Source organism: Fukomys damarensis, unplaced genomic scaffold (assembly GCF_012274545.1).
Source record: "Fukomys damarensis isolate Sample0158 unplaced genomic scaffold, DMR_v1.0_HiC HiC_scaffold_32, whole genome shotgun sequence".
NCBI classification, from domain to species: Eukaryota; Metazoa; Chordata; class Mammalia; order Rodentia; family Bathyergidae; genus Fukomys; species Fukomys damarensis.
In genome coordinates, this window is record NW_022900944.1 from 18,031,507 (window position 1) to 18,058,886 (window position 27,380).

At 38.0% G+C, this 27,380-nt stretch overlaps 1 protein-coding gene across 4 annotated transcripts in view; it reads left to right on the forward strand.

Moving 5' to 3' along the window:
• Positions 1–27,380, forward strand: part of Rasgef1b (RasGEF domain family member 1B) — a 751,497-nt gene that overhangs the window by 384,765 nt on the left and 339,352 nt on the right. The window lies entirely within an intron of this gene.

Sequence of the window (27,380 nt, forward strand, 5' to 3'; positions counted from 1 at the left end):
TTTTTTTTTTTTTTTTTTTTTTTTTTTGGTACCTAGGATCGAACTCGGGTCCTTGCGCTTGCGAGGCAGGCGGCGGCACCACTGAGCTAAATCCTGGCCTGAACTGGGCATCTTATTGTTGCCTGGAGGATGTTAATAAACTTTATGCCACTGCTTATTCAGAGATTGTATGTTGTTGTTATCGCAGACCTCTGAGAGGAACTGATTTGTATTCTTTCCCATTTTATGCTATACAGCTTTTCACTTACGTCCTAATGATGTTATTTTGTACTTTCCCCTCTGAAATCTTTTGGGCAATAATAGATTAATCCCCTTTTTTGGAAGTGGCTCTTCTTGATTGATATATTTATGTGTTATGTCAAAATGATTTTAATTGTGATCAAATTCTATAAATCCTTAGTAGCCATTTACCAAAAATTAAGGAATTGTAAAGAAATACATGTTTAAAAGGAAAGGCCAGAAAATGTATTCACCTTATTACTCTTTGAGATTTGAAGCCACAGATTATCTTACAGATTCCAAGTCTCCGGGTGAGAGTGTTAGTGAGAACTTCGCCCATAAGAAATATCTTACGGCTTCCCTGGTCTTTTCTTTGAACTTCACCCTGTCCTATGTGTCTCCCTGGTGGTCAGAGGATGCAGGAAAGATGACTATAGGAAAAGCGGGCCACATCTATAAGCTGCCTAACACAGTTAGATCATGGAAGTTTCTAAAGGCCTCATTTATCTTGGATCTAACCCTGGTTTCTGTCTGTTCTGCTTAAGAAAGGACCTGGAGGCAGTGAAGTAGAGGGGAAAAGAAATAAGAGGAGAAAGATGGTGTCTTCCTGCTGTGGGGAAGAGTTAGGGAAGCAGAGGACAGGGGGAAAGTCTAAAAGAAAGTCAGGTTTCAATGATGAAGTCCCAAGGAAAAGCTATGGTCCCAGACCCTTAACCTTTATCACACCAAAGACTTCACTTTCTGTGACCTGATGTTATCCTTGCTACTACCATTCCCATCACATGCTTTCTTTAAAAGTGAAAGTAGAAGTAGGGAGAACCTTGATCTCCTTCTAGAGATTAGCATTTATTTAATAGTCCATTCACTACGAAGTAATTTTTGTTTAATATTTATTGTGTAAGTTTTATTCTAGGCATTGTATGCAAATATATGGAAAGTCAGAAAGAGGTCAAGAGAGAAACTGAAATTTTGATAATTAGCTCTGGATTTAAACAAAGAAGGGCACACTCAATATTTAATCTACTTTAGGACCATTTGTTATACAAGGTGTGTGGGAAGTTTCTGCACCATCACCTGTGAAATGTTAAAGCCTTTCACTCCTTCCTTTTATATATTTATAAAGAATTTATTAATATAGTGTTTTGAATTACCAAAGACTGGAAGCTGTCCGAGTCTATTTTCATTCTGAATAAAGAAATTGTTTGGGAGTCACACCAACTTTTTTATCTTGGCAATTTGTTTAAAATGACTGTGTGATTTGGGGTCTTCTGTAAGCTGGGTGAAGTGTGCCAGGTTTTTTGGAAGGATTTGTGCCCCACTGTGCAGTCAGACAGACATATGCTCAACTGTGGAGTAAATCCAAACCTTTTTTTTGGACTGGAACCCATTGACTTTCTGAGGTTGTAACAGTGACTCATGTACAATTTTACATTGATGGACAATTTTACATTGACAGTGGATGGATGAAATGGTTAGTTTGTAACTCCTTGTTTGTTGGGAGCAGAAATGAGCCATTCTGACTGAGTGTGGAGTCTATGGACTGCCGGTGAATTCACTAGAGATTACCAATGCACAGGGACGTCCCCATGCTGTTGTAGGCCAGAGGAACTTGGCACCAGAAGAAGGCTTTCTGGGCCAGGCCTCATGCACACCAGTCCAGAGTCTGACAAGGCAAGTTGACAAAAGGTGAAAGCCAAGGATAAGGTGCATGTTAGGAAATGTATAAAGTCCTATTTTTACCCAATTTGTTATTTCTTTGTATAATACACTATAAATAGCTACAACTAAATGCTGATTTTAAAATGAATTTATTATTAACAATGAGCTAATTCAACCAATCTGCTTTTTCTCTAAGTACTTTCTGAGGGAAAGAAAGAATTGGTAGTCCTCCCTCTGTTTTCAATTAAATGTGAGAAGTTCCATCTGTATTTTGGAACAGTTTAGAAGGGCCCACATACTTCTCATGATAGGATTTGGAAATCTCTTCCTAAATACCAGGAGTAAAGTGTCTGGTAGGAATACCAATGTTGAAATGTAAAGTTAATAACCAAATTTGTTGTCATATAATGCATTTCTTACCCCTTGTGGTGAACCTCTCAGCAAAGATGAAGAGCTTGAGGAGCAACAGGTTTCTCCCTTCCTTTAAGAAATTATTTGGAAGCTCTTCATTCTTTCTTAGCGGAAAAAGAGGAAGATTTCCAGCAGAACAGAGAAATCTGCTGGTTGGCGTGGAATGCTGGATGCTGGACAGCTCCTCACAGTCCAAACCTGGTCCAATCTTCTTGCTGCTTGCTTTGTGTTTTAAATAGATTAGTGTCCTTCTAGAGTGAATCTGTACTTAATAATTCACTCACATTAGGTTTTCTTTCTCTGGATTTCCATTTTTGTCTTATTTATTTCATATTTTCATAGAACTGCATTGTTTGGAGGCATGAGCCCTGTGTGTCTTATTTACATACTTTTTTTCCAGTTATAAATTCTGTTTTATTTAGCAGAGATTAATTTTGTTCTGAATTTCAAATAATGATAGTTCTTATTTTTTAGCAATGAATTATGCCCATTTTGATATAGGGTGTATTCTTATAAATTGTATCTTCATTTGAATACCTGCCTATACTGCTGTATCGAATAAGATTGGCTTTGAGTTAGGGTAGTTGACTATTTCCAGAAATAATATATTCTTGGAAATGCAGGCAAAAAATGAAAACCTCAAAAATGATTAAGGGGCTTAGAAATTTCGAAGTACCCTGGGGGTGGAATAGAGAGCCAGTGGTAGAGAGCTGAAATGCATTCTAAGATCCTAATTACTCCTTTGAAATACTCTCTTCATTGATACAGTTATCTCATTTCATACACATCCTTTATTTTTTTCATTGCCATTGAACACACATTGACAAGCTTAAGTCCCACCGTGTCCTGATTGAAAGCTAGGGTTGGCTGCTGTTGAGAGAGCTAAGAATTTGCTTCTTTGTCTCTCTTTTGTAATATGATTTTGATGAGAACTTCATTTCTTATCATTAATTTTAGCATATGAATTGATTGGTTGTCTCATTTTGGTTAAAAAGAAAGGGGAGTAAAAGGAAGCGAGATTCAAATAATTGCACACAAAGGGTACATGGTGCAGACAGTCAGGGCGTCACTGAGCTGAGAGCCACTTGGCTACTTTGCAATGCCATGGCCTGAAGTGGTCACTGGGCAGTTTGCATTCCAAAGTCCATCTTTCGGCAGAAGAGGTTTGTTTTGGGATATATCTGTGCAAGTGTGAATAATCTAAAAATTAAAGAGCGTGACTTCTTCATAGAATAAGGAGGTCCATGCTTGTTAAATAAATGGTCAGAAATTTAAAAACATCAATTGATTGTGAGGATTATGCCACTAATTATCAAGAAAAGAAAAGGGTGATTTTGACTTTCATTATCTTAGAACCAAAAGGTGTAACATGAGTCTCCTACAGTCGGTGGATGTGGGCTGAAGTAAGTGGAAATGTAAAATAAAAAGGAGGGCACTGAATTAAATGAATGCTTACCTACAGAGAATTAAATAACCTTTCTGCAATTAAATTATGAGATCTTTAAATAAGATGATATGCTTAGAAGTGTAGATAATCAAGCCTCAAAATATTCTATTTAAAAAAACATTGTGTGATAAAAACAAAATTTCTGAAAAGATAACTGCAGAAATTCAGCTGATAAAAATCTTGAGACATTTTTCTATTTTCTGGAGAAGACTGTAGTTTTTTAATGATTCTGTAATACCATACTAAAAGCAACTCTTCGGGCTGGAAATTTAGCTCAGTGGTGCTGCGCCTGCCTCACAAGTGTAAGGTTCTGAGTTTAATCCCTGTTACTAAAAAAGAAAAGCAACTCTTTGGAAGTGGTTTGAAGGGGAATTCCTCTGAGGTTTTCTCAGGAGATTAATAGAAAAGAAAATTCATCCTATAAGGGCCTCATGGCTGTCCAGATAGCCTGGAGTCTGATGGGTGTTCAGCAGCATTCTTCATGATCTTTGGTGATTGAAGTTACTGTTCTTACCCTACTGGCTCAGATTTAGTGCAGTAAAATAAGAACTTATGCATCTAGGTCGCTTCTCTCTCAAATTCTTTATTTCATCAATCCTTTTTCAGTAATCTTTTTATATTCCAAATTATGTTAGTAGTCATTCCCTAAACATTGCTACCCTTTGCACCACTGAACCTTTATTCGTATTTGTTACATCTTATTGCTTTTCTACCTTTTTTATCTGCCAAAGTCCTTGCAGTGGTGAAAGGTTAGCTGATATGGAGTAAAGAAGGCTCTTTTAACCTCTCTTCATCTTCCCCACCCCAACCAAATGTAAACCCAACAAAATCATCGTATCTCTGAACTTCCATGACCATTGAAACTTCTTTGTTACAGTCTAACTCATACAGTAATTATTGTGCATATTAATTTCTTCTACCATGTAAAAAAGTCATCAAGAAAGAATCTATGTCTTATTCACTCACTATTTATTCTCCTCTGTCCTCTCCTTGTTTTTTTCCTCTACTTTGTATAAAGTAGATAGTCAAACAAATATTAATCTTGAAGATAAATTTCACTCTTCTCTGTAAAATAAGTTTAATGTGCATGGTACGTGCCATTCTTAACTTTCTAGAAAGAGAAGTTAGATAAGGGACAGCAAAAGATTAATGGGCTCTGTTTGGTCTTTCTATAATAGAATGGTGAAAAGGCTCTTATTTGACTGTCTTATATCAGATTCCCTCAAAGCATGCTCTGATGTGGAGATTTGCATGCAGGAAGCTTTTCTGGGTAGAACTCTTAGGAAGGATGTTAGAAGAGAACATCTTTTCCTCACCCATCACAGAGTTCATGGATGAAACCTTTATAACAAAAAGCAGATTAAAAAAAGAAAAGCACAAGTTTATTTAACCAGTTGTATGTGAAACAGAAAATGAAGATCCAAACACCCAGGAAAAACTATACTTTTATGAATAATTATGCAGAGGTATGATTGCAGGATGAAAGGTGAGAAAATGTGGGTGCTTAGGAAGGCCTGTTTGTTCAGATTCTTTTTGGAAATCCTCATATGATATTTCTCCCCTCTGAGTACAAGGCAAGACACGTGACACGTGAGAGTCTTCAGGGAAGAAAAGAGCGAGACCCTTAGAAGAGAAGGTCTTCCTGCTTCCGCAGTTTTTCCAGTTTTTATCAGCTTGAATATGCAAACGTGCTGAAGCACTGTATCTCTGGGTAGTATGCTCCAAGACCCGACAGAACTAAGTCCTAGAGAAGAATGGGAAAAGGGAGGATGGGGCAGCTCCAGACAGGCTTCATGTGGTGTGCTGGAGAGTTCTGGAGCTGGGTGATGTTTCAGAATTGCTCCGTCTTCACACAACAGGGCCTGAGCGTTTATACCACCTTGTTGATGTTAGGAAGGGGCTGCAGACTTGGGCAAAGCCAGCCTTTTTGCCAGAGAGCAACTGCTGCAGAGTGACTCCTCTGAGAACTATCAGCTGTCAACAGTCCCAGTGGTGCAGCAGTGAGCTCCTCATCCTGGACATGGCGAAGTCCCCACCACTCCAACAGCCACTGCTACAATAACATCACCAGGATTCCAGCGGGGGGACTCAAAGCAAAGAATCATAAAAATGATACACCCACCTACAGATATCCCATTTCAACTCAAAATTTATGAATGTGCACTTACTGGCCACATTTAATTACAGGCACAAGGTTTTTACTTCAGCATGAGATCCTACCTGATGTCTTCTTACATTTGGTATAAATGACATAAGGAAGATCATTAGGTAGAATGTCCTGTTTCGTTTTATTTAGAGATGCTTCTAAAACTTTGTCTTGTTCTGTTCGACCTTCTTTTGTTTTGTTTGTAGGACTGAGAATTGAACCAGAGACTTAGCACTGAGCAATATCTCACCCCTTTCTTATTCTGGGACAGGGTCTTGCAAAGTCTCTAAGTCGTCCAGGCTGGGCTTGAGCTGCTCAGGCCTTCAGTTGCCGCAGCCTCCCAGAGTATGGGATCACAAGGAATCCTGCCATTATTGTCTTTTTCACACATAATTGGAAAGCAGTATTTGTAGTGTTTTGCCTTAGTTTTTAAACTTTGATTTTCTATTTTGTCATAAATGCACATATTTAAAGCATCAAATAATTCTACAAACCTTAAAATTAAGAACAGCAGCACTCATTGTACCTCTCCGCACTGATAACTGCTTGCCGAAGGCAGCAACTTCACCTCTTCTCTCTTTTTCACCTTAATTCACTTCATTATAAACAGCTATATGTTTGTTACTTTGTCTTAATTTTTAAGTCTTAGATATTTTCTATTGGTTTCTGTTATGGAAACTGACAAGTTAGTTTTCTTACATCCCCTATTTATCTCCCTTGCTTCATTTTTCAGTACATACTTCCTTCCTTTCTCCCAAATATGCCTATATTCTGTGGGTGCTGCTTATGTTATTAGGTCTATGCTACTATCATTTACAGCTGATCCGTGCGCTACTTGATGATTGCATTTACTTGTCTATGTCACTTTTAGGTGTCTTTGGTTTTGATTTTTTTTGGAGTTAGCAATTATTAAGAATTTCTTATGTTTCAACTGTGAAATGGGATAAATGTATCTATGTCATAGTTGGAGTAGTCAGAGATGCATAAGTGGTAATTGCTAGTTTTCATTGACTTTGTTTTTCATGCAGTGCTCCCTAATTCATCTCAAACTTTCTAACAGTTCTGTAAACATTCTTTCATAGTAAATGCATAATGAATAAATGCACAATGAGTAGATTTTGAAAAGATGCAGCACCATTGTCCTTAAACTATACTGTATGAGGAAACCCAGAGCTTTAGTTGAGAGAACAGTGCTCTTGAATTGTTGAACAAGGCCTCGGTCTCCCCTTCCTTAGCTGCATCACCTTGGGCTATCATGTTTGAGGCACGGTTTCATAATCTGCCAAAAAGAGATTGAATTAGACAATCCCTAGGGTCTTTTCCAGCCCTATGATTATATTATGAGTAAAGGATGTGCAGAAAATACCAAACTATAAAAAATGAAATGGCAGTGATATTAGCTGCTACTACCTTTAGCACCAACTCCAGAAGACCTCTTAATTTTCTGTCTGGCAGGATTTTGATGACAGCACTCATACTGCTATGAAGGACAATTTTGCCCAGTCATTCTATCCCAGCATTTGCCCTACCCCTTTGGGACACCTACTTGTAATTTCAAGGAGCTACCACTAAATGTCGCTGTAAGTTACTGAAGTGGTCAGAAGCCCTCTGTCAATTGTTACTCAAACCCACCTTTAATCTCCTTATAGATTTAGAACTACACACTTCTAGTAGTCAGATTCAAACATAAAAAGCCCCAGATGGAAATTATGGAAATTGAGTATGGCTTTAGAAAGGTGTTAAAACCTAAAGTACACCTTCCTTCTTCCATATTCCTCTTCCCTCAAACACTGTTTCTCTATATCTAGTTACTGATAGGAACTCGCTAAGCCGTCATTTAAAGGAACTCCCAGTCGAGCAATTGCTTGACTCTTTGGCCTCACTTCTTGATATTTTTTCCCTGAATATAAAGGGCTTAACCTATAAAGAGAAATATGGCCTCTCTTTTTCCTTGATTCTGTTGTATCTCTAAGCTTATCTAGAATCCTAGGCACTATTGTATTTCATTGATTTTTATAAAAACATTTCTGAATATATTTAATCAATGGCGACATAAAATAGTTGGCAGTGTTTTTCCTTAGTATCATAGTTAATGGTGACTTTAATTTGATAAACTACTGTATCTGATATTATTGGGCATCCATCTTAATTTATTAGAATTCAGGGCTGTCTTAAATATTGTTTGGCAGATTAACTTCCTTTCAAGTCTAGTTCTCTTAAGGATCTCTATAAACAAGCAACATTTGTTGTTTATTAGGTGTCTCAGCTGTACTGTTTTCAAATATGATTGTACTTAAAACTCAAAGGGGGCTTTTTGGTTTCCATTTTACAGATAAGGAAACTGAGCCCCAGAAAGTTCAGCAACTTGGACAAAGTCATATTGCTAGTATGGGCTAGTATGGGAATGACATGTTGCTGCATTTCTTTTCTTTTTTTTTTCTTTTTCTTCTTGCAGTACTGGGGATTGAATTCAGGACCTTGTGCTTTCAAGGCAGGCAACAATGCCACTGAGCTGAATCCCTGGCTCTGTATTTCTGATTATACTTGCATCTTTTCCACTAGAGTATACTGATATTTTAGGGCACATCACATCCCTTTAATACAAGAAGATTTTTGCAATGTGGAAGACTGATTTCTTTGAAAATTATAGAGCGGTTTTATGATATTCTAGGAAATACTGATACATCTGGTTACACAACATAACAATAATTATTTCTGAATTCCAGTTTCCATCTTTGTGCTCAACAGGGTGGTGTATACTCGATGTCCTTGGGAGGTGAACTGCTCCTCTAGAAAATACACTGTTCTTGACAGGAGACAGCATGGGGTGCATCATAACTCATTTGGGGTTTGGATCCCTTCAGTCATTTGGTGGACCACTTTGGCAAATAGTTTTCCAAACACTTCCTTCTGGTCCCTCAATTACAGAAAGCTGATTTATCAACTTTACCTCATGGCTCCAGTCAGAGTTCACAAGGGTCCTGGAGGTCCAAGTTGCAGGCAAGGTAAGGATTTAGTCCATGTCCCTTGACTTCCTGAGAAGCAAGCTGAGAAACAAGAGTAAATCTCTGTCAACATTTTTTTGGCTTTGACAGTCCACTGCATGCAAGTGACACTCACTGCTAACGTCAGGAGGGAAAAGGCAGTTTATTGCTCACCACTGTTTGCAAAGCACTAAGGCAGCTGAATTTCAATTCCTAGCAACTCTAAGGAATTGCTGAAAGTCATTCTCTTCACCCCAAGTCACGAAGGGCATTTGTTGTCTACTGTCTGTACTTATGTTTTCTATTTCCAATTCTCTTTGTTTCAATTTCCCCTCATTTGTAAATCTAAAAACAAAACATTTAGCAATCTGTCAGAGGTCCTGTTCCTTTTATTTGTCTAGGGGTTTATCATCAAAATATTCCCTTTATATCAGCAATTTGTGGTCTTATAATGATAAATAATCTGTTGTTCCATTTTACAATGCTTCTTAGAATAGAGGGCATACGATTATAGCATATGCAGGAAATAATAGCTAAAATTTCAAGATCACTAAGACATGCATTGATTACCATTGTTTAAGTTTCCTTGGCTTAAGGAGAGTATTATTTGCTAACACAATTCTGAAATGATGTGTTTAACTTTCAATCTCTTGAGGGACATAATGACTCTATTATGTGTCATCTTGTGAAAATTATCGCATGTGTCCTATTTGCACCTCTTCAGAGCCACCGAATCATCTTCACCACGATTGCTATTAGGAGGAAGACCTAGTGATAGCTTTTCATTTCCTCTCAAATTCTTGGACCTTCTAGTTTGAAACCAATGAGATTTATAAGGGTGTATGTGATAAAACATAAAACTAAAAATCACCCAGAATTTTTCTGAATACTAAAAATGAGCGTATCTTTTCTTATTTTATATAATTTCTGAGCTGTGTTTCACTCATTTATTTAATCATATATCCCTTCAACCAATCAGCAAACACTTTTTGGACCGTAGATATGTGTCATGTACATACCATGTGCAAAGGCTCTACTGTCGATGATGAGATGAAGTCCCTGCCTTTGAGGAGCTAATCTTCTAGGAGAGTTACACATAAGTAAAGTGTGCTGTGATAAGCACTATATAGGGGTAAATGTACTATGAGGTGGGGGACAGATAGGAGGGGAGGTTTGGCAGGGTTTCTTTCAGGAAGTGTTATCCTAAGCTTGCCTGTGTGACAACACTGTTTTCTGCTCTTGTCTTACTTTGGTAACTGCTTCATCTTACCTGCCTTACCAGGCTCCCATTCTTTTGCGTCTTTGTAAATATCAGTATTTTCTGGGGTTTGTCTTACTCCCTAATTTCATATAAGTATATATTTTCTTAGGCACTCATAGTTGCAACTGTGACTTCAAGTATCAAACACAGTTGGTGCCTACTGTATCTCTAACCATCTTAGACTGTCAAAATAGTGACTCACTCATTATTTTATCAAAAACAACCATTGACTAGACTACCACGTGCCAGAATGTGCCTGGCTAAAGATGAATGAAGTTTGCCTTCATTAGTGTCCACTGAGTTTTCATTCTGACTAATAAGAACTACATAAGATACTATAAAATATGTCAGAACGAAGGGCTTGGGGGATATGGAGAAGGAAACATTAATTACTACTCAGGGACCTAGGGAAATCTTTGCGGAAGGAAATGGGGATTGACCAGAGATGATTAGAAGAAGGGATTTCTAGGCTATGAGAATAAAATAGTTTGTGCAAGGATGTGACAGTCTCCTTGGCTTGTTCAGAGAATAATTCCAAGTTTGGTATGGCTATATGATAGGACAAATAGTGGAGAACATCACAGTCTAGCCAGCCTTACAAAATAAGGAATAGTCATTTCATCAACAGAGGTACATTAGCAGCAGGTACCTTTATTTGTAGATATTAAGGAACCAGTGGAGATCTTTCAAGTGACAAATCACAGACTCAGATTTGTTTTAGATGTTCATGAGGCAAAGTAATGCATGGAAATATGGCAGAAAATTAAATAGGTGACAAAGTTCTGAACTAAGGCAGCAGCAGAGAAAAATTTAAAAAACTTCATGATTTGAGAGGGTTTTGTGCAATAGAATCAACGGAATGTGGTGGGTAAAGGAAAAAAGATTCAACAAAGATGCTGTGGTTGAAAGAGAATAGATGGTCTCACTGGTAACTAAAAATTAAATCAGGTATGGAATAGGAAAATATAATGTGCTCAGTTTTAGATAAGTTGAGTTGTGTTTGCTTGTGGGACATTCCAGTGGAGATATTTAATAGGCAATTGGGAACAATTAATTTGAAGCTTGGGGAGGTGGATCAAAGATGGACAAATAAAGTTAACATAATCATTATATAGTTAAGAGTTGAAGCCATAGAAGCAGAGGGATCATGATCATGTTCATATTCAATTAATCTTCTAAAATATTTGCTATTTTAACTCTCTTTAAAATATTAATAAATATTTTAACAATTGTCTATATCTGCTGCATCATTTTGAATGGGTGGGTATATGGCATGGTTCTGCTTCCAAAGAGCTCTCTGAGACAAGGGACATAATTAAAGACATATAAAATAGTATGGACAAGGTCATTACAGAAGTGTACACAAGGTAGAGAATTGATAGAAGGAAAAGGTGCTCACTCTCATAGGCATGGAAGAGAAGAAAACCAAGGGCAGAACTCAAAGACTCCTGAGAACATGGGAGGCTTCATAGACTGCAAGTCCTATACCCGCTCCCAGCCTTGCCTTGTAAGCTGTTCACTCACTGCTGGTGGAGCAAATGAGCCTGGGGTTCTTGGGAAAAAATGAAAAGAAGAAGAAATCTGGGAATTTCCCATGCCTGGGGGAACACTTTAATCATCCCTGTTAGCCTTTCAGTTGGAGCGTTAGTTCAGGTGGAACTCAAAATGAATTCTCTGAAGACAAGGAAATGCAGCTCTTTAGAACCAGGATAGGAACTCCTTGTTGGAGCTCTAGTTATGAAATGTGCTTTGGCAAACTGTTTTTATTTTTGGCAAACTATTTTTTTCGGTGTGCAGTAAAATTATGTAGTCATCGATTTTCTGTCCAGCTGTCGGTGAGCGTCCAAGATAATGGCACATGACCATTCCTTTGCTAATGACAGTGCTGGGCTTGTAAACAGGAACTTACACCTGCACTGAGCCTCACAACCTCCATGCTTATTGTGTGTCCACTTAAATGATCTGTAATAGCCAGTAGTTATGACGGTGGCTTTCTTCCTTCACCTTCTCCCTCCTCTCCTCCACACCTACCAAATTTACATGTTAATATTTCATCAGCTTGCATTACAAATGAACATAGTTGGCTTTTTTTCTTTACAGATGGACTTATTTAGGAAATTGGTAGTACAAAGAACTACTATGAAAAAGAAAGAAAACCATTAGAGACTTATAAAAAATGATAGCCTGCATCCACCCACTCCTAAATGTAGCAATAAAGGTCTTTTCTAAAACTTCATCTTCATTGCCCAAGGCTGACCATCACTGTCCTGGGCAGAATGCCTGAGACTTGAAGGAGGGACTTCTCATCAGAGGGACTTGAAACCGTGTAGCTCCTCACCCCCATCTCTGCCCTACATAACTGAGGTTATGTTATAATGTACTTCATTTTTTTGTCTGGCCGACTTTTAGCTTTCCCAGGAAAAAGAAAATATTTTCCCTGTATCCTATCTCATGCTGCAGAAAAGAATATGCTTTTCTGGATGTATCTCTACAAGCACCTCAAATGTTTATCTTCAATAATAGACTTGCAAGCATAACTTATGTGTTTGAAAGTGATCATCCACATCACTTTCCTTTCTTCTCAGGTTCTACATAGTATTGATAGTATGGGTTGTTTGTTCATGTTGTTTAAGCAGAGGCATAAGAATTGACCAATATGTAGGAATCTGAAGACCATGTGAGGATGAGAAGGCCCATCCTACTCCCTGCTCTCTGCCACTTACTCTTCTAGAGCACAGGCTTCAAGTAAGCTGTAGATTTCTCCTTGTCACTCCAGCAGCCACTATTAATGGCACAGATCTACACTTATAAATAGGCATTCATGAAGTCTATAAATGTGTTTGGAGACAGAGCTGGAGGAAATGGCCAGAATTTTCAAAAATAATCAGGATAGTCATTATTTATTGAGCATACATCTTATTAAATTCTTACAAAATACACTAAGGAAGGTGATCTGATTTTGACTTTACAATAAAGAATTCAGGCTCAGAGAGTTCAAGGGATGAACCCTGTCCACATGCAAAGGGGCAGAGCCAGGATTTGAGCCCTGCTCTTCCATCAAGCTGCACTGCTCCCAAGAGAGACTTCTTTGACCCCCCATGCTTTTATGTAAGCATCTGTTAGAAAGCCGTGAAGTTGTTAGAGATACTCAGTAACCCTGGATTTTTAGTCTGTTCTTTTGAAAGCAGGTGGTAGTGCTGTGCCAGGGAGGAGTGGGGAAAAAGGCAACAGGGAGGACTTTGGTAGGCTTAAGGCATGGATTCTCTGCTGCTCACTCAAACTGGAGTGTGAGGAGTCAGAGACCACACTTCTCTTTGCATCAAGGAAACACAGTCTTGGGGGGTGGAGGTGAGTTGGAATAATTAATCTGGAAAGAAATCCCTGCTTTCTAAGGGTTTATGGCCACATAGTTATGCAAGTCATTTTGAAAGAGCCACAGTGTTTCTCAAGGGCATTAACACCGTTCTGGGGAGGTGTACCAGCATCATGCAGTGCTAGCAAATGTTATTTCCGCCTGTGATCTGACTTCTTCATTCCTTGACACTTTCTTTGGCTTTACTTTGTGTCAAACCTGAAACTGTGGAGGTGTCAGCTCAGGTCCAGCGCCCTCTGGAGCACCATGGCTGTGTTCCAGTTCCTTGTGGTGATGACTGTGAAGATGGTTCTGCATGCAGGGCAATATTTATGGCTTTGTCAGCTGTTAGCACCATAGACATGGGCTCAAGATGGCTGAAGGAGCTGTAGTGGGCCATGGGCGTTTGCTTAGAACGATGATCAAGGGAGTGAGTTTCTATGAAGCCTCTGAGCAGTAGGGCTGTCCTACTCCAAAGCATTCCCTAAAGGAAGAAATTCTTTCTTCTTCAGTAGCCCAAGGTCAAATGTGACCTAGGATGACAAATATTTGCACTTAGAGTTTCTTTTCTTTTTGAGACAGGATCTCACTATGAAGTTTAAACTGGCCTTGAACTCATTATGTAGTCCAAAGTGGCCTTGAACTCAAGACAGTCGTCTTCAGCTTCCCAAGTGCTGGGATCACGGGCTTTCACCATCCATCAAGAGTTTCTTTCTGTTTAATTCTTATTTTTTTATATTTCTGTTTTTGTTTCGTACTTTTATTAGTACATATAGATTGTGCAGATTAATGGGGTTCATTCTGGCAGATGCCTACATGCCCATAAAATACCTTATTTCACTTTCTTTTTGTTTCAGTGTGTATATTCTGAACATATCCATCTAAGATTTACCTGCTCTCACACCCCTTTCCTTCCACCTTATTCCCACCCCTGTACTTGTCATCTGTTGAAGATTCCTCATATTAGGGACAGCATGTGATAGTTCTGTTTGTGATCTGGCTTATTTTGCTCAGCACTCATCTCCAGATCTGTGTGCTTTCAAGGCTGGTTCCATATCTTGGCTACTATGAATTGTGCCACCATAAACATGGGTATGCAGATATTTTTATAGCCTGCTGACTTTAAATCCTTTTGAGTATAGCAAGAAGTCGTATAGTTGGATCAAATGGTATCTCTGGTTTTAGTTTGTTTTTGAGGAAATTCTGTACTGATTTCCATGGTAGATATTCTAATTTACATTTTCTCCAGCCATTTAGAAGAGTTTCTTTTTCCCAATATCCTTGTCAGCATTTATTGCTTTTTATATTCTTGAAGATAACCATGCTTTTTTCCAATTTTTTATTATTTCATGTTTGCAGTACACAATGATTGCATTCCTTGTGGGAAGCTGGTACATATGTATAACCCATCTTAATTCTTTTTTCATTCCCTTTTCCTCCTCTCTCTCCTGTCACCCTCTAACACTTGGTTCCCTTCCATTTTGCAAAAGTTCTATTTCCCTGTTTCCTATTATCTATCTTTTATTGTGCTATTTATTTATATTTTGGGTTTTCTGACTGGGGTGCGATGGTATCTCAGTGTAGCTTTGATTTGCATTTTCTGAATAGCTAAAGATGTTGAACTTTTAAAAATATTCTTATTGGCCAATTAAACTTTTTTTTTCTCATTAAGTTTATTGGTACATTTTAGGTATACAGTACAGTTACATTCATTATTGGGGTCTTGTACCTTTACATGACAGGTCTTGGTTCTCATTTTTTCCCCTTACCCCTGCCCTCCCTTCACCCCCTCCTCCCTTCCCTATTTACAAATACTTTATTTCCATTTTTTTCATTTTCTTGTTTTTTTTTCCTTTTCCCTTATTACCTTTCCCCCACCCTTCCCATTTCCCCTATACCTTTAGCCCTTTCTTCCTATTTCACATTGTCAGTTATATCCTTAGGATCTTACGAACCATTATATTTTTTCACACCAGAGCAACTATTTGGTATTTACATGTGTGTGACTTATTTATTTCACTTAAAAGTATACCCTGAATATGTATCCATTTTCCTATGAATAACTCCAATTTCTCATTCTTTATGGCTGAGTAGTATTCCTTTTTATAGAAATGCCACATTTTCTTTATGGGCAAATGGGCTGTTTCCAAGTTTTAGCTATTACAAACTGTGCCACTATAAACATAGGTAATGTGATGTGATTCTTTTAATTCTTTTGGAAAGATACCCAGCAGAGGGATGGCTGGGTCAAATGGAATCTCTAATCCTAGTTCTTTGAGGTATTTCCTTATTGATTTCCATAGTGGTTGCACCAGTCTGCACTCCCACCAACAATGGAGAAGGGTTCCTTTCTCCCAACAACCCTGCCAACATTTGTTATTGGTTGATTTCTTGATAGCAGCCATTCTTTGTGGGATGAGGTGGAATCTCATTGTTGTTTTCAGCTGGATCTCTCGAATGACCAGTGATGTGGAACATTTTTTCATGTATTTACTTGCTGCTTTTACTTCTTTGTTTGAGAAATGTCTGTTCATTTCAGATGCCCATTTTTGAATCTGGTCATTATATTTGGGAGGGCTGGTTTTTTGAGTTCTTTATATATTCTAGATAGTAGTCCTTTGTAGAGGAGCAGCTGGTAAAAAGTTTTTCCCACATGGTAGGTTGTCTTTTAGTTCTGTTGATGGTTTCTTTTGCAGTGCAGAAGCTTCTTAATGAGTTCCCAGTTGTTGATTCTTTCTGCTAGTTCCTGTGCTACTGAGGAATTGTTCATAAAGTTTGTTCCTATGCCAATGTCTTCCAGAATTCTGCCTAACTTATCTTCCAGCAAATTTAGTGACTCTTTTTTAATATTAGCTCTTTAGTCCACTTGGATTTTAGTTTAGTGCATGGTGACAGATAAGGGTCTAGTTTTAATCTTCAGCAGGTTGAAATCCAGTTTTTCCAACACCATTTATTAAAGAGGCTATCTTGCCTCCAGTGAGGATGGTTGGCTCCTTTGTCAAAGATGAGGTTTCTGAGTACATTGGGAGTTGTTTTTGTGTCTTCCAGTCTATTCCACTGATCCTCAGGTCTGTTTCTTTGCCAATATCTTGCCGTTTTTAATCACAGTGGCTTTGTAGTATAGTTTCAAATTGGGAATTGTCATACCCACTGCCATGTCTCTGTTGCCTAGGATGGCTTTTGCTATTCTAGGTCTCTTCTTGTTCCAAATGAATGTTTGGATTATTTTCTCTAGTTCTGTGAAATATACTGTTGGAATTTCAATTGGGATTGCATTGAATTTGTATAGCAGTTTTGGAATTATGGCCATTTTCACTACGTTGATTCTTCCTACCCAGAAGCAGGGGATATCTTTCCATTTTCCTATATCCTCTTCAATCTCTTTTTTCAGAGTGCTGTAGTTTTCAGTGTAGAGGTCTTTTGCTTCTTTTGTTAGATTGATTCCTAGATACTTCATTTTTTTTGGATGCTATTGTGAGAAGAATTGTTTCCCTAATTTCTCTCTCAGTGAGTCTGTTATTTGTGTACAAGAAGGCTGTTGATTTTTGAGTGTTGATCTTCTATCCAGCTACTCTGCTGAAAGTGTCAATTAAGTCTAGAAGTCTTTTGGTGGAATTTTTTGGAGTTCAATGTAGATCATCCTATCATCAGCAAATAATGACAGTTTAACTTCTTCCCTTCCTATCTTTATTGCTTTAATTTCTTTCTCTTGTCTAATTGCTGTGGCTAATGTTTCCCAAAGTATATTGAAGAGAAATGGTGATAGTGGGCATCCTTGTCTTGTTCCTGATTTTAATGTGAAGGTTTTCAGTTTTTTGGCCATTGTACTTCTTATGAGAAGTGTCTGTTGAATTCTTTGGGCTATTTATTGATTGGGCTATATGATATTTTGGTATAAAGTTTTTTTAGTTCTTTATTTATTCTAGATATTAGAATATCTAATATCTATCTGTTGGAAGAGTAGCTAGTAAAGATTTTCTCACATTCTGTAGGTTGTCTCTTCACTCTGGTAATTGTATGCTTTACTGTGTGGGAACATTTATTTTGATGTAGTCACATTTGTTGATTCTTGCTATTTATTCTATACTAGTGGACTCTTACTCAGGAAGTCTTTGTGCTTATGGCTTGAAGTGTTTCATCTGTTTTATTTAGCCATTTCAAAGTTTCTTATCTTATATAGATTTTGGTCCATTTTAAATTGCTTTATGTACAGGGCGACAGATAAGGATCTAGCTTCAGTCTTCTACAAGTGGGTATCCAATTTTCTCAGCAGCATTTGTTAAAGAGGCTGTCTTGTCTTCATTCTATATTTATACCTCCTTTGTACAGAATCAGATGGTTGTAGTTGCATGGATTTGTTTCTGTATCCTTGATTCTATTCCGTTGATCTGTCTCTTTTTGAGCCAGTGCAATGCTGTTTTCGTTACTATGGCTTTGTAGTATAATTTAAAATTGTGTATTGGCCTCTAGTTTTGCTCCTTTTGCTTAGGATTGTTTTGGCTATTCTGGGTGTTTCCATATAAATTTTAGGATTGTATGTCCTAGCTCTGTGAAAAATGGCATTGTTATTTGGTTGGGGATTGCAATTTGTAGATTTTTTTTCTGGTAATGTGGCTATTTTGACAATATTAATTTTACTGATCCATGAACATGAGAAGTCTTTCCATCTTCTAATATTTTGTTTGATTTCTTTTGTCAGTGTTCAGAAATTTTTTTTGTAGATGCCTTTTACCTTCTTGTTTAGATTCTTTTCTATGTATTTTAAAAACTGTTTTAAACGGAATTTCCTAAGTTCTTTGTCAGCTAGTCCATTACTGGCATATAGAATGCTACTGATTTTTTAATGTTAATTTTATATCCTGGTATTCTGATGAATTTATTTCTCAGCTTTCAAAGCCTTTTATTGACGTCATTAGCATCTTCTAAAAGTATAGGACATACCATTTGCAAACAAGGATAATTTTAGTTCTTCCTTTCCTATTTGATCCATTTTATTTCTTTCTCTTGCATAATTACTCTAGCTAAAATTCTGATAACTATACTGAATAGGAATGGAGAGAGTGGACTTCTTCGCCTTGTTCCTGATTTTAGAGGAGACATTTCAATTTTTCCCCATTCAGAATGATGTTGGCTATGGATTTATCATATATGTCCTTTAGGATATTGAGAAACAATACCTAGTTTCTTTAGGGCTTCTATTATGAAGGAATATTAAATTTTGTCAGAGGCCATTTCTCCATCAATTTAGATGATCCTGTGATTTTAATTTTTGACTCTATTTATGAGGTGTATTACGTTTATTAATTAATTAATTAATTAATTTATTTATTTATTTATTTATTTATTTATTTATGGTACCAGGGATCAAACTCAGGTCCTTGAACTTGCGAGGCAGGTCATGGAACCACTGCGCTACATCCCTGGCCCTGTATTACATTTATTAATTTACATATATTGAACCATCCTTCATCCCTGGAATAAAATCAACTTGATCATGGTGTATGATCTTTTTAATGCGTTGTTGAATTCAGCTTATAAATATTTTATTGTGGGTTTTTTTCATCTTTTTCCGCAAGAATATTGGTCTGTAGTCTTTCTGCATCCATGTCCGGTTTTAGTGTTGTGCTCTTGGAGTTTCTGTTTACTGCTGGCTGTCCACAGTGTTAGAGGGGTGTGCACCACCTTGTCCTCTCTCTTCAGTGATTCTTATGAAGCTATAGGTAATGAAGCTTGTGTGTTCTCTCTACCTTTCATTGATGTCATAACTCAGATCAACTGATCATCACTCTGGTTTTTGTGTTAAGATTTATTTATGGGATAGTAATACAGAGCTAAATATATCAAGATATAAATACTGTTACTGTATACAAAATATTTTAAGGCATACGACTTTCATCTCATCATCATAATAACCTCATAAAGTGGGCAGGGAAAAACTTGTTATGCTCTTTTGAAGACTGAAATCAGTGATTTAATCAAGGTAACGAGAATCACTGGCAGTAGTAGGACAAGAGCCATGTTGTCCTGATTCCTAGATCTTCCTGTTGGCTGTCTCAAGGTGCTAACCTTGTGGGAAATATCTGAGACTCACCCTGGCCGAAAGGGGAGTAGGTACAAAGTGAACCATGTTTTCCACAGACTATATTCTCTACATAGGATTCATGGTTATAGTTATCAGGACTTTGAATCTGGAGTTCATGTGGCCTTCTCAGGCTTTTTTCCACTGAACACTTTAAGGCGACTTCTGTGCTCTCTTTTACATAATTCAGTAGGAATGGAAAGGCTGCTTAGCTTTTATAAGTGATGCTGAGTAAGAAGAAATCAATATTAATTTATTTTTTACTTTTATTCGTACATGTTTGCAGTTTACATTTCTTGTGTGCAGTTGGTATGTGTACATAATACCTCTTAATTCCTTTTTTCATTCCTCTCTCCCTTTCCATCTCTAGATTCCCTTCCCATTTGCGAACGATCTTCCCTATTTTGTATTATCTACATTTTATTTTGCTCTTTATTTATAACTTGGGTTTCCCATGTAAGAGAAATAATGCAATATTTAAGCGTGTATATCAAATTTATCACAGGAAATTGTACTGGGAATCAACAAATAGGCTCTTATCAAATTAAAAAAAAACCTCTGCACAGCAAAAGAAACAATCGAGTAAAAAAATATCTACGAAATGGTAAGAATTTATTGCCAGCTAGTTCTCAAAGGACTAATATCTAGAATATATAAATAACTCAATATTCATTTATTAAAGAACCTTTGACATTGATATTTTGAGACTAGAGCAACTTCATTTTTAAATTTTTAAGTGGATTTCACATTGTGCCCTGATTATCCCAGAGTACAAGTTCCATAGCACAATCTATCCCAGAAATACTTCTGAATGCCATTAGAATCCTGGCTTGACCACTTATTAATTAGGAAAACTAGATTCAGTCACTCAGTCTGTCTTAATGTCCTGAAATGAGATGAATAACTCCTTTATAGGGTTGCTTAAATTCAACAATATGTGTCACAGGGCTATAGGAACAGAAAGGTTTGTATAAATGTCGATGGTATTGTTAATGTCACTAATTAAAAATAAGCTGGAAATTCCAGAGACAGTTTCTTCTTTGGCAAAATAAGCCATAGTTATTATTGGTGTTAATTTTGTTTAGGTATAGCTTTGGACACTGATTCCCAAGGTACAGTTTCTGGGACAGGAGCATCATTCTTACTGGATAGCATGCTCCAAATGCAAATTCTTGGGCCCCATCTTATTATTTCTAAATCAGAACCCAGCAGTTTGTGTTTATTGAGCTCTCTATTTGTTTATCATACCACTATATGTGGAATGCCAAAGGCTTAATGTTGTTTCCCAATTGGGTATGTGTGGGCTCTGATTTTGCTGATGATTTTCATCAGGGAAGATGTGGAAGAGCTTCTGAAAAACTGAAATGTATTCCCCGAGGATTAAGATGCCACCATTCATTGATTTTTCCATAACAGGCCTGCCAGTTATGTGTTCTATTTTCCAGCATAGGCATAGATTCTAAGATTTGAGGTCCTTGAAGCTTTGTCTCTGCTAAACACAAATTAATCAGTGACTGCGGTGTGCCTCAGTTGTAAGATGCTCATTGGGTAAGATGGACTCTTTACGCAAGTGAGATGTAACAGCTGAATAAGAAGACTGGTAATCTGGTGAAATTCAGTAGCGCTGCACTGAGCATGATTCCTGTCCTGACTACTTCCACACATCAGGTTTTTTTCTTCCCCTCTAACATCCTTAGTCTTTCTTACATGGACACCCACTTATTAATGAAGGTGGGCTGCCTCTAAGGCACTTTGCCAGCTCTGAGAAAACCAGTTGCTCAGCCCGTAGCCTGTGCAACCCCTTGTGCCTCTGTACTACAGCTATGCTGTGTCTGTCAAAGTAGACAGGTAGATGGTAGTAACTTGAATAAAATGAAAACCGGAGTTAAAAGTTGAATTAAGGTAGAGGATGGAAAGTTGTAGGGAAAACATTAGAGGGATGGTAGCGTTGTCAGGATGACCCCACCCCCCAAGGGCAGAGGCATGTGGTAGGTGTTAAATAAATTGTTCTTGGATGAATGAAGAAGGAACGAATTTTGGGTTTGGGGAGCTAATGTGACTACTTAATTTATGAGCATCTATCTTATCCCAGATGAAAAGACATTATGCTTTGATTGAGTGAACTATTAGGTATGTTTAGTTTTAAATGCAGACATAAATAGATTTGATCTTTCTATGGCTCGAATTTCCTCCCATCAGCTTTCCCTTAATTATCCACAAGTGTTCCAAGCCTTCATTAGCTAAATAGGATGCAGATGATGGTCATTAGTCTAGGATATAAATCCTGCTGGCACATTCAATTGCTTTTCACTTGGCTAATTGAAATTTTCAGTATTCATGGATTACAAGAAAACACTGTAATTTTATCATTTATTTGGGTATATAATTTTTTCCTTTGGTTGATGTTTTATAATTATGCAGTTAAAAAATAAATGTGAATGCCACACTTTGCCTGGAGGGTATATCACTATTTCAGTGCATATGTATCAATACAAGTCTACTAAAGCATAAAAACAAAACAGAAATTCATACTTTTGTCAAGAAATCCTAGAACCAGCTGTCTGAGGAAGCTTCCAAGTAGTAAGCACTTTGGGGACCCACTGATTTAATGAAAGAGACTTCCAAATTGTTAGTAATATGAATAGGTCTAGTCCTGACATCTACCAGTGAGTAAGAAATCATCCAGAGTGTCTCTGAGTGCAAATTGGAGGTATCAAATGGAGCTGCCTTATGCAGGCATCATTCCTTAATGCCTCTTAGCATTCAGTGTGTTTGACCATTCATCAGAACTAGATAGCCTCTGTCTCGTGGCATCTGGCTAAGAGTATAAAACTTGCCCACCCACAGGCACACATGCATGAAGGAGATGCTTGAAATAAAAGTTCGTGAAAACATTGCCTTCTCAGAGATTCAGCCTCTAAAGTCCTTAATTTTTATAATCCAATACTTAAGCTGTTCCAGTTTAATCACAAAAGTGTCGTATGTTTGCTGTTTTTAAAATATAAATATTATTTACAGACATTAATTACGTGGCAGAAATTGGCTCAGTAAAGGTATGGTTATTCCAGCTCTTTCTCTAAACTTAATTTTGTTTTTATTTTTGAGACAGGGTCTCACTACGTAGTTGAGACTGACCTGGAACTCACTATGTAGCCCAGGCTGATCTTGAACTCACAGCAATCCTCCTGTCTCAGCCTCCCGAGTGGAGGGTTTAAAGGCGTGCACCACCACGCCTGGCTCTCTAAATTTAATTTAATGGGAATAGACAGCATTGTAACCATTCTCAGAGGTCAACTTTCTCTTACAAAGAAGTTTAGAACACTTGGAGTCTCTTTGTGGTGTTCAGTCACTTTATAAAACATTTCCACCAGGGAGAATTGGGTAACTCACCTCCTGGAGGTGCCTTTTTCTATGCTGGATTGGATGAACCATCCATTACCGATCATCTTCCATCTGTAGATTGTCCGACCAAGGACTTTTTAGGGGTAATTTTTCAACCCAAATTACTATTCCTTCCGGGTCACTTGTGTCTTTCTGCCCACTTAAAATATTTTTGCAAATGGTTATGAATGTTAATTTAGGAAAGACATGTTTATGCTTCTATGTCTTCTAAATTAACTATTACTGTGTCTCAAAGTCAAATGTAAAGGCATAATTAGTGCTTTTGTGAATCCTTTGTTGCTATGGTTAATTTTGTTTGTAAATTTCACTGAGTGAAGGGATGCCCTGACAGCTGGTCAAGTACTATTTCTAAGTGTCATCTGTAGGATTAGCATTTGATTCAGAAGATTGGATAAAGACGATGCCCTCATCAGTGGAGGCCATCATCATAAATTCACTGAGAGCTGGAAGAGAACAAAAAGGTGGAGGAAAGGTGAATTTTTTCCTGTCTCTCTTCTTGAGTTGGGATATCTGGCTTCTGCTTTCAGACCTCAGCTCCTGGTCCTTGGGCCCATTAACTCTGGAACTTAAACTCTACACACTTCTATCCCTTAGTTCTTAGGACTTTGACCTTGGAGTGAGAGCTACACCATGGGTCCCCTGGTTCACAGGTCTTCAGATTCACATGGAATAATAACATCTCTAGCTTCCCTGATCCCCAGACTACAGAGGGCCTATTGTGAGACTTCTCAGCTTCCTCTGTGAGCCAATTCTCATAATAAATCTACTCTTAAATATCTCCATATATCCTGTTGGTTCTGTTTGTGAGGAGAACCCTGACTAGTACACCTATAAAACTCTTCCTCAGTAGAAAATTAAGAGTTGACCTTGTTAGTCGATCAGATGTCTTTTATTGGCAGATGGAGGAAAGAAGTAGGTAGTATGCTTATTGTGTGCCTGATAAAATCAAACAAAATGCCTTTTAAAATCAGACTAGATTTGTTTACATTAGCAAGGAATCTCATGACTTAAACAGGAATAAATACATATTTCCTTATTTCGTGGTGAAGAATTCCAGAGCTCAAGGCCAAGGGTCCATCATAAGTTCTATCATGGTTTATATATAAAATACCCACCCCCTCCAAGTCTCATGTATTCAGAAGTGGTGCTTTTGGAAGGCAAGTGTTTCATGAGGTGTTATACTCATCAGTAGACTGCTCCATTGATGAGTTTATAGTTAAGTGTGCTGTTAAGAGGTGAGGCCTAGTTGGAAAGAATGTGTTGCTGGGGTGTACCTCCCTCCCTAGCTTCTCCTTTCCCTCTCTCCTTCCTGGCTGCCATGGTTGGCTTCCTAGCTTTCCTCTGCCATCCCACCCACCTTGCTTTATCTATTGGAGCCAGGTGACTAAATCCCCCCAAACCAAAACTGTGAGCCAAATTAAACCTCTTCCTTAAGGTGTGACTGTCAGGTATTTTGTCCCATTGATGACAAGACTGACCTAATATAAACTCACAAGGAAATCTATTAAGAAGAGGCAGATAGGCTGGGGATTTAGCTCAGTGGTTCTGCTGCCTACCTTGCAAGTGCAAGGACCGGAGTTTGATTCCCAGTGCCAAGGGGGGTCAGAAATTAGGGTCTTGAGCAAGAGGCCTATTTGCTTTTCTGTTCCAAATGCTATCATAAAAGATCAACAAATTCTTAGCTATGATGAAGAATCATGTTCAACTACAGTAAATCAGCAAAAGCTCAGGTTTTTCCCAGGTAGAAGTATTCCAAAGTAAAATATATTGTAGCTCCACACAGATTTCCTCACTGCTATGAATTCTGCTTGATGAATGCCCTTAGCTCCCAACACTCCTAGGAACTTGCACTTGGTTGGCAAGAGTCATGTTGCCCAGCATAATACTTCCTTTCCAGGCAGTTTTTTGTATCACCCCAGCATGGGATGAGTCTATGCCAGCTTCAAAGCTCCCTGTTAGGTTGGCTGAGACCTCTGTTCAGTCATACCACAGCCCAGCCTCTTCCTCTGCTCTGTCCTGCATCCTTCCCTTTCCTTCTATAAGCTGTGACCTGAGAAAATTCCTGATAAACCTTCTACAAGCTAATTTCCATCTCCCACTCTGCTTTGTAGGGAATCTAACCCTTGATCTGTGTGTTCAGATCTTTTCCAGTCATCATGAGTGTCCAATGTCCTTGTGACCTAGCTCCTCATTTTTGTCCAATCAGACATGCTTCCAAATTTATTGAAAACTCAAACTATCAAAACTTACTTTTGGAAAGAATCTGATAAATTTATAACTTTTAATGATTAAGAGACCAATGAAACACAAAATGTGAAATTCTAGTTTCCTTCCCTATAGTGACTTCTACACTTTTCCGACCCTCATGAGTTGACTGGTGCGATTCTTCCTTATGCTAAAAATAGATGATCTGGAAAAGGACTTCTCAGTCATCCATATATGAATGGACAAAAGCAAAGCCTTACCTTTGTAAACATATTTGAGGAAATTGTTTAAACTGTCTTTGTCTAATGTGGTTCAGCTATGCTAGTCATCCTGCTAATAGGGTTAGAAGTGAGTGCTTTCAAAAAGACATTGTACTTTATTGTGCCTGTGCTTTTGTGTCAAATGCAGCATCATGCAAACTTTGGTGCAGGTGACTCATTAGGAATTTCTCCAATAAAAAATACTGATGCAGTAATCAAGAAGGTTGCAGCACGGGTTAAGCCACCATTTTTGAGTCTTCCAATTTTCAGTGATTAAAGTGAACAAGTTATTGGAAGGTTTAGATAGCTCATCCAAAGTCATTTACAGTAGCTGCACTTAGGAGCCTGGGATGCCAAGTTAGTCTTTTAAAGAGAATAAAATGAGACTGACCAAGTGTATAAGTGAATTTCCCTTTGAAAATGGCTAATTTAAGGGTATGGACCATCACTGATTCATGCCATCCCCTGGTTCACGCTCATTCTGGGTGTTGAGATTTCACTGCACTCTGTTATTTGGCTTTATACAAATGCAACCTTTAGAGCTACTTGTATAATTTCTTTTCTTTCTTTTTTAATGAAGTAATTTCACCCAGATCTGACACTCATTTCTCCTTCAAACATGTTTTTCAGGTCACCTGAGACTGTTCACAAAAGTTGAATGGTATTGTTTAATTTCCAAGATCATTTCCCTTGGGGTTACTGCACTAATGTCTAAATTCGTAGACATGTTTCTTCATTTACTCTCCCCAGGGTAACAGTGCTGGTGTATCTTAAACTTAGTTAAAAATGCAATTATGATCCCTTGAGGTGCCCCCATATGGAGTCTTCAGCAGCTAGAATTGTGTCCTCCCCAGGCTCTGACTCCTCTTTAGGATAGAGAATGACACTTGAATTCAGGGGCAGGAAGGGATATTCCTACCACCAGACTTCTTTTTTTTTCTGGAAAACACCTTGTTGTATTCACCAGGGGATTGGGATCATTTCCATAACAAGTCCCTTTAGGTTAGACCATTTGATCTCAGCTGGGGGGAGTTTTGTCCTCAAGGCACTTCTGGTAAAACCTGGAGACATTTTCACGCGTCATAACTGAGGGGATGGGATTGTGTCACTGGCACCTGGTGGGTAGAAGCCAGAGGTACTGCAGAGCATACTGCAGACATAGCATGACCCCTCTCCTCACCTCTCTGCAGCAAAGAACTATCTGGCCTGAGATCTTCGTAGGAATAACTGAAAAATCCTGATTCAGCCAAACCAAGTGGATAATAGATATGTTGCTAACAGAGATGTATTTTTTTTTTAATTACTTAGGAGTCTTTTATGCTTCTCTGAGCTTTTTATGCTCTCTCTGAGCTTCATGTTCTACTGCTGCTATATGGGAGTCTGCTTTTCTAGCATCACACTTCCAAAGCAGTGTGTTGGGATAAGGACTGCAGTTTTCTCTGATCTTGTCTTACTTGCATCTATTCTCGCATATTTATCAGATAGATTGGTTACACCACAAGGTGTACACAAGGCTGTAGTGGAGATGAACTCATTAGGAATATAAATTAGCTTTGTAATTAAAGAAGAAGTAGGGAAATTTAATGAAAACATTTCAATACCATTTGTGTGGCTGACCAGAGCTGCATAGCTTTTCATAATGTCATCTAAAAGCAACAAACTTTTGTATAAATCCCCGTGTAGCCAGGAATGCTAGAGACCCTTTTGAGTGGTTCATCAGGCCACATGAAGCTGCACACAAATAGTAAGAAGTCAGTCACGGGAGAGGAGGATGTTAAGGAGGCAGGAAGGAGGTGGCAAGCTTTACTGGTTCTTTTGTACAGACTCAGACATCTCTAAACAGGGAGAAGCTCCATCCTGCCATTGAGGCTCATGACATGACAAGTGTCATTTGAAAGATCTGGGGCTTGCTTTTTTTTTTTTTTTTTTTTTTTTTTTTTTTTGGTTTTAATTCG